Genomic DNA, 8,066 nt, shown 5'->3' with positions numbered 1-8,066 from the left:
AAGCAGGCAGTACAGATGGCCAGTGCATTTTGGCCCGTGGCATTCAGGTTAGAATGAGCTGAGTACAGTGAATCATGGAGAGACAGCTGGCACTTCTGCATGAAGCCCACAGCAAGCTGTGATTGGCTGCAGGAGAAATTTTGCTAATCTTATGCCTTGAGACAAAAAGGTAAACCATAAGTGGATCCTGTTTTCAAGGCCGATGCTTCTTCACCGGCATGAGCAAACTTAAGTGCTTTCAACTTGATCTACCTGTGCTAACCCTCTGGTCCTGAGAAAGGCCACACAGCTGTCTCTGTCCCTCCTCAAAGCAGACTGAGCCAAAGGCAACAGGAAGTAGAGTCCTGGGCATAGTGGCTGGGCATGTTCCAACCTCATATCCAGGACCCCGCTCTGTGCATGTCTGATGTAGTTGAACAGTGCTCCCTACAAATCTTGCCCCTTCTTGTCCTCATGTTACTGAGCAGCACCCTGTGGGGCTTTCCTGGAACAGATTTCCCTGTCCTTCTGCCTCTTCTATGATTTGTGTAAGCAACAGAATAAGTTCATGTGTCTTGAGAATGAGTGGTGGATAAGTTTGTTTGAACCACCATATGGAGTTTTCATCATGGCTGAAGGTATTTTTTAATGTAGAAATTCCTTTTTCTATTTTAAGTAACCAAAGTCCATTCTCAAGAATACATTGTCCAACAACTAAAACACTCCTAGGATTTGTTTCTTATTTACACTGATTCTGTTATCATTCTGATATCTGTTATCTGTTATCTTCTGTTATCATCCAAGAGCCTCTGGAATGGCATTTGCTTTTCAGCAGGTATCTAGAATCTAGGATCAAGAACTAACTCAGAAAATGAAGTTTCTTTTAAAAATTATAAAAGAGTTTGATCAGACATGACCTCTAGTGCATCTGTGCTACTATGGCACAGGGCTTGTGTACATCTTTTAGCAGAGTCCAGCCCTTCTTGTTGGTGGACAAGCTTTGTTACTTTGGCAGCAAGTTGTTTCTGAAGACCCCACTTCACTGGCTCTTTGACATGCAGCTGCATTATTTATGTATGTGGTCAGTCTCTGGAAGGGGCAGAAAAATGAAGAGTTTCAGGAACTTTTCTATCAAATCATCTTGCTATCTGCAAAGAATTGATACAACTCAAATGGTGATGTCTTATCTCTGTTTAGCCAAACAGCATTGCTGGTGGACTTTCCCAGTTTTGCTTCAGTTGTAATTAGATGAATAGATTCCAAATATGTATTCTCCAGTCAACTTATGGATGAACTCATATCTGGATATGATATTGCCCAGCTGATCAGATCCACTTAGTTAGACCCAGCGTCCATAAGGCTGGAACAGGTAGTAGAAATCACAAGCCTAGATACAATAGTCAGGACAGGGAAGCAACAGAAAAATGGATAAAGAAGATGTGATACTACTCAGCCATCAAAAGGAACAAAATTGGGCCATATATAGAGAGATGGATGGACCTAGAGTCTGTCATACAGAGTGAAGGAAGTCAGAGAGAAACAAATATCATATATTAACATCTATGTGGAATCTAGAAAAATGGTACTGATGGACCTGTTCATAGGGCAGGAATAGAGATGCAGACATAGAGAAGTGACAGGTGGACACAGAGGTGGAAGGAGAGGGTGGGGGGCATTGGGAGAGTGGCACTGATACATATACACTGCCATGTGTGAAACAGATAGCGAATGGGAGCCTGCTGTACAGCACAGGGAGCTCAGCTCGGTGCTCTGTGATGACCTGCAAGGGTGCGATGTGGGGGTGGTGTGAGGGAGGTCCAAGACGGGGGAGGGGGGATATATGTATAAGTGTAAGTCATTCTGTCATGTCCAACTCTTTGTGACCCTCATGAACTGTAGCCCACCAGTCTCCTCTGTCCATGGAATTCTCCAGGCAAGAATACTGGAGTGGGTAGCCATTCCCTTCTCCAGGGGGTCTTCCCAACCCAGGGATCAAACCCGGCTCCCTGCATTGCAGGCAGGTTCTTTATGGTCTGAGCCCGATATATGTATACATATAGTTAATTTACTTCCTTGTACAGTAGAAACTAACACAATACTGTAAAGAAATTATTCTCCAAAAAAAAAAAAAGAAAGAAAGGAAATTATAGGCCTGGAGTACAAGGTATAAGAGCTTTGCCAGACTATTGCCTTTTAGGCTCTTGAGCCCAGTCTAAGTGCCCAGCCAACTCAGCAGCGTGCCCCTCCCCACCGCCCCCCACCCATGTAAGGGGCCGCCCACTGCCTCTAGGAAGTCCACCAGGAGATACTGCTGCTACCATGCGAGGTGTCCAGCACCACAAAGTTGCCCCAGGTCCTCCTATTAGTGAAGAGCTGCAGGTGATGAACCGCCAGGGCCTCGAGCCCTGGGCAAAGGCATGCACTCTGAGACCATCGCCTAGTGCTCCTCGGAACCACCACTCCGATCTCCCAGGGGTGCTTGGCACCTCCCACTAGTGACGTCACGCTGTGGCCAGCTCGCTGGAAGAGAAGAGGTCCAACGGTGCCAGGAGGTGTTCACCATGAAATGAGTTGGTCTGGGCTCCAGGCCGCCATAGATGGTCCTGGGGAAAGTTTTCCGCCGGGTAGCGATGGAAGAGCGCTGGGAGCTCTGTCTTTGTATGTGTCTCAGAGAAGAACTCCTTGAACAGACCTCGAGCCTTCTGTACCACCATCAACCCCCGAGTGTCCATGTAGGCCTCACGACGTCCCAGGGGCAAGACTCCTAACCGGCCTGCGCTACCAAATCACCGTGAAATGCCCTGCAATAAGGGTACCGCCATCTTGGTGAAGCGCTGGACTAAGAGAAAGAGGATGATGAGGGTGGGGATGAAGATGATGAAGATGAAGCTGGTCTGCCTGAAGAAGAGGATGAGGATCAAGATGAACCAGGACTCTGGTGTCTGTCTAGTTTGGTCTGATCTGTGAGATACCTCTAGTAAGTGGCAGAACCCGGAGTGTGAGGACACCGGGGTGTATTTCTGTACTGGGGTGCATTGATTGGAGATTTTCCTTTTGAGGGGGAGAGAGGTATGATTTGGTCACCTGGTTTTGAGTGGAGTGCCCGCTGTAATTGGATTTTCCCTTCTGGGATGAGGAGTCCTTTGGCCACCTGGCACTGCCTGAGTTGTGTTTGGAAAAATCCCCTTAAGGCGGAGGCTGGTCTGTACCCCTGTCTGAAACAATGGGTAGGAAATCTTCCATTCTTGTGCTAGGGAACTGTAGCCCTGGGAAGCCAATGGGCACTGGTTTATCTAGTTCTGCTTTGTCTGTTTCTGATAATATCTACTGTGTGAAAGAACAATGGGGAAACTGAGGGCCTGAATGACACTTTTTAAAAAACTAGAGTTTCTAAGTATGGCTAATGTGGAACTAAGTTCACTGGCCTGGCTGCCCAACTTAAATAAACTTTGAAAGTGGAAACTTAGTAACAATATAATTTCTGGAGGCTTGAAAGTCCTGGCAGAGAAATGTCTAAATATTCCTTACAATTTGAGTGGAAACGAAATCAAAGCTCTTTTTCCCATGTCTTGGCTGTTGTAAATAGTGCTGCTGTGAACACTGGGCTGCATTTATCTTTTCAAATTAGGAAATTTTGTTTTGCTTTTCCCAGATGTATACCCAGGAGTGGGTTTGCTGGGTCACGTTTGTTGTTGTTGCTCAGTCACTAAGTTGTGTCTGGCCTTTTGCAACCCCATGGACTACAGCAAGCCAGGCTTCCCTGTCCTTCACTATCTCCCTGAGTTTGCGCAAACTCATGTCCATTGAGTTGGTGTTGCTGTCCAACCATCTCATCCTCTGCCACCCCCTCTTCCTCCCCTCAGTCTTTCCCAGCATCATTGTCTTTTCCAATGAGTAAGCTCTTTGCATCAGTGGCCAAAGTATTAGAGCTTCAGCATCAATCCTTTCAATGAATATTCAGGGTTGATTTCCTTTAGGATTGATTGGTTTGATCTCCTTGCCATCCAAGGGACTCTCAAGAGTCTTCTCCAACACCACAGTTGGAAAGCATCTATTCTTCAGTGCTTAACCTTCTTTATGGTCCAACTCTTAACATCCATATGTGACTATTGGGAAAAACCATAGCTTTGACTATACGGACCTTTGTTGGCAAAGTGATGTCTTTGCTTTTTAATATGCTATCTATGTTGGTAGCTCTATTTTAAGATTTTTGAGAAACCTCCATGTTGTTCTCCATAGTGGCTGTACCAGTTTGTATTCCCACCAACAGTGTAGGAGGGTTCCCTCTTCTCCACATTTATTGTTTGTAGAATTTTTGATGATAGCCATTCTAACCTGTATGAGGTGATAACTCATTGTAGTTTTAATTTGCATTTCTCTGATAGTGATGTTGAACATCTTTTCACATTTGTTGGCCATCTGTATATCTTCTTTGAAGAAATGTCTATTTAGAAAGGTCTTCTGCCCATTTTTTAAAAATTGGGTTGTGTGTTTTTTGGTTATTGAGCTGCATGAACTATTTGTATATTGGAAATTAATTCCTTATCTGTTGCTTCATTTGCAAATATTTTCTCTCATTCTGAGGGTTGTCTTTTTGTCTTGTTTATAGTTTCCTTTGCTGTACAAAAGCTTTTAAGTTTAATTAGGCCCCATTTGTGTGTTTTTATTTTCATCATTAGGCAGTGGATTGAAAAAGATCTTGCTGTGATTTATGTCCGAGAGTGTTCTGCCTATATTTTCATCTGTGAGTTTTATAGTATCTGCCCTTACATTTGGGTCTTTAATCCATTTTGGATTTATTGTTGTGTATGGTGTTAGGGAATGTTCTACTTTCATTCTTCTACATGTAGTTGTCCAGTTTCCCTGGCACCACTTATTGAAGAGACTGTACTTTCTTCATTGTGTATTCTCACCTCCTTTGTCATAGATCAGGTGGCCATAGGTGCATAGGTTTATCTATGAGCTTACTCTCCTGTTCCATTGATCTATGTTTTTGTTTTTGTGCCCATACCATATTGTTTTGATTACTGCAGTAATCAAGCTTTGTAGTATAGCCTGAAGTCAGGGACCTGATTCCTCCTGCTCTGTTCCTCAGAAAAAGTATTTTTGAAGTGCTGCAGCGAATCACATACTTAGATGCATTTAACCAGGAGAACAGGCCCCATAGGGTCCTGCTAGTTACAGACTCAGTCTTAAATCTGAAGTGATCAAAGGTGACTGGAAAGTTATAGAATATGGCAAAAAAGTGAAAGAGGGATGGACCAATTTGGACTAGTTAGAGAGTAATTATAGGACCAAAAGTCATGTTTTTATTTTCCAACTAGTTGACATTATTCAGTAAACTCTTTAGAATTATTTTTGCACCTGGTTTGTCTCTCTTTAAACATTGTGGAAAAAGACACAAGATTTATTATCTTAAACATTTCTAAGTGTACAGCACTAAGTATATTCACACTGTTGTGCAACCACTCTCCAGAACTTCTTCATCTTGCAAAACTCAAACTCTGTGCCCGTCAAACAACTTCCCCAGCCCCCTCGGCACTGTCACTGTACTTTCTGTTTCTATGAACTTGACTTCTCTAGATGTCTCACATTGGAGAAGGAAATGGCAACCCACTGCAGTGTTCTTGCCTGGAGAATCCCAGGGACAGGGGAGCCTGGTGGGCTGCCGTCTCTGGGGTCGCACAGAGTCGGACACGACAGAAGCGATTTAGCAGCAGCAGCAGCAGCAGCAGATGTCTCACATAAGTGCATTTGCCTTTTTGTGACTGGTTTATGTCACTTAGCATAGCGTCCTCCCTGTTCCTTTATGTTGCAGCATGTGCCAGTGTTTGCTTCTTTTTGAGGCTAAGTAATATTCCCCTGTACGTATATGTACATTTTAATTATCCAGTCACCTGTTGATGGATACTTGGGTAGCTTCCACTTCTTGGCTCTTGTGAATAGTGCTATTATGAACATGAGGATGCTAATATCTCTTCAAGATCCCGCTTGGATTCTTTTGGCTGTATTCCCAGACATGGGATTGCTGGCTTGTCTTAGTTTGTTTGGGCTGTTATAATAGAAGACCTTATACTGGGTGGCTTAAAAACAAGGGGAATTTCTTTCTCAGGGTTCTGGAGGCTGGAAAGTTCAAGATCAGGGCAAATTAGGTGTCTGATGTGATCTGTTTTTGGTTCATAGATGGCAGTCTTTTTGCTGTGTTCTCACATGGTGAAATGGGTGAGGGAGCTCTGTGGGGTCTTCTTTATAAGGGCACTAATCTGATCATAAGGGCTCTGCCTTCATGACCTAACCACCTCACTTCTCAGGGACCCTGGCTCCAAATGCCATCACAGCAGGGGTTAGGATTTCAACATATGAAAATTAGAGGGAAACAAAAATTCAGTCCCTTACCTGGATCATATAGTAATTCAATTTTTAATTTTTTTGTGTAGCCACCATGCTGTTTTATACAGTGGCTACACTATTTTACTTTCCCACCAGCAGTGCACAAGAGTTCTTATCTTTCCATATCCTGGCCAACAATTGTTATTTTCTAGGGTTTTTTTTTTTTCTTTTTTTTTGGCAGTAGCCATCCTCGTGGGTGTAAGGTATTATCTTACTGTGATTCTGACTTGCATTTCCCTGATAAACAATGATGGTGAGCATTTTTTCATATGCTCGTTGGTCATTTGTATATCTTCTTTGGAGAAATGTCTAGTCAAATCCATTGTCCACTTTAAAATTAGGTGGTTGTTGTTGCTATGGTTATTGAGTTGTAGAAGTTCTTTATATATTCTGGATAGTGATCCCTTATGAAGTATGATGTGCATGCACACTCAGTCGAGTCCAACTCTTTGTGACCCATGGCCTGTAGCCCACCAAGCTTCTCTTCCCGTGGAATTTTCCAGGCAAGAATACTGGAGTAGGTTGCCATTTCCTTCTTCAGAGGATCTTCCAGACCCAGGGATGGAACCCGCGTCTCTTGTGTCTTCTGCATTGGCAGGCGAGTTCTTTACCAGCTGAGCCACCAGGGAAGCCCCAAGTATATGATATATACCAAGTATATGATTTGCAAATATGTTCTTCCATTCCATCCGTTGCCTTTTCACTGCTTTTTCACTGTCTGCTTCAACTCCTCAGACCCCAGGGGTCGCCATCCCTGAATCAGCCAGAAGAGGGTGCATCATTGCAAGAGCAGAGGTGGGGGAGAATGTCAGGATCTACTGGTTATGCTGCTGCTAAGTCGCTTCAGTCGTGTCCGACTCTATGTGACCCCATAGATGGCAGCCCACCAGGCTCCGCCGTCCCTGGGATTCTCCAGGCAAGAACACTGGAGTGGGTTGCCATTTCCTTCTCCAATGCATGAAAGTGGAAAGTGAAAGTGAAGTCGCTCAGTTGTGTCCGACTCTTCGCCACGCCATGGACTGCAGCCTACCAGGCTCCTCCATCCATGGGATTTTCCAGGCAAGAGTACTGGAGTGGGGTGCCATTGCCTTCTCCGACTGGGTTATATATCCCCACTAATAAGTTCTCTATTTAAAGGTGCAGCAAAAATTATAGACAGTTTATTGAGGAATTTCAATAACCTTTATTTCCTTTGAAAACTAAAAGGAGCAATATATATGACTGATAAATATATTTAAAACATTAAATGCTTAAGGAAATTCCCTAGTGGTTCAGTGGTTAGGATTCTAACTCTCTCACTGCTGAGGGCCCTGGTTTGATTCTTGGTTGAGGAACTAAAGTCCCACAAGCTGGTGTAGCGACAAGGTGTGGCCAAAATAATAATAATAAATAATAAAGCTAAACAAATAAAAATAGTAATTTTATTACAAATAAACAAATAAAAATAATTTACTGACATACTGTGCTTCATAGGTGCCAGTCACTGCTCTTAGTACTTTACCTATATTTAACTTGCATGCATTTAGTCACAGAAGCCCTGGGAAGTAGGTATTATTTTCACTCTCCTTTGAAGATAAGGAAACTGAGGCACGGGAGGCTGAGAAACTGGTCCAAGACCCCACAGTTAGGAAGTGGCAGAGCTGAAATTTGAACTGGAAGTCTGGCTCTGGAGCCTGTGCTTATGGCCTTGGATGGTT

General features: G+C 43.6%; 1 pseudogene; it reads right to left on the bottom strand.

Moving 5' to 3' along the window:
• Positions 1-605: 605 nt before the first annotated feature.
• Positions 606-2,801, bottom strand: LOC112577739 (annotated as a pseudogene).
• Positions 2,802-8,066: the final 5,265 nt, after the last annotated feature.

Source organism: Bubalus bubalis, chromosome 12, assembly GCF_019923935.1.
Source record: "Bubalus bubalis isolate 160015118507 breed Murrah chromosome 12, NDDB_SH_1, whole genome shotgun sequence".
In the NCBI taxonomy this organism is placed as follows: Eukaryota; Metazoa; Chordata; class Mammalia; order Artiodactyla; family Bovidae; genus Bubalus; species Bubalus bubalis.
This window is presented reverse-complemented; position numbering and strand designations above follow the sequence as displayed.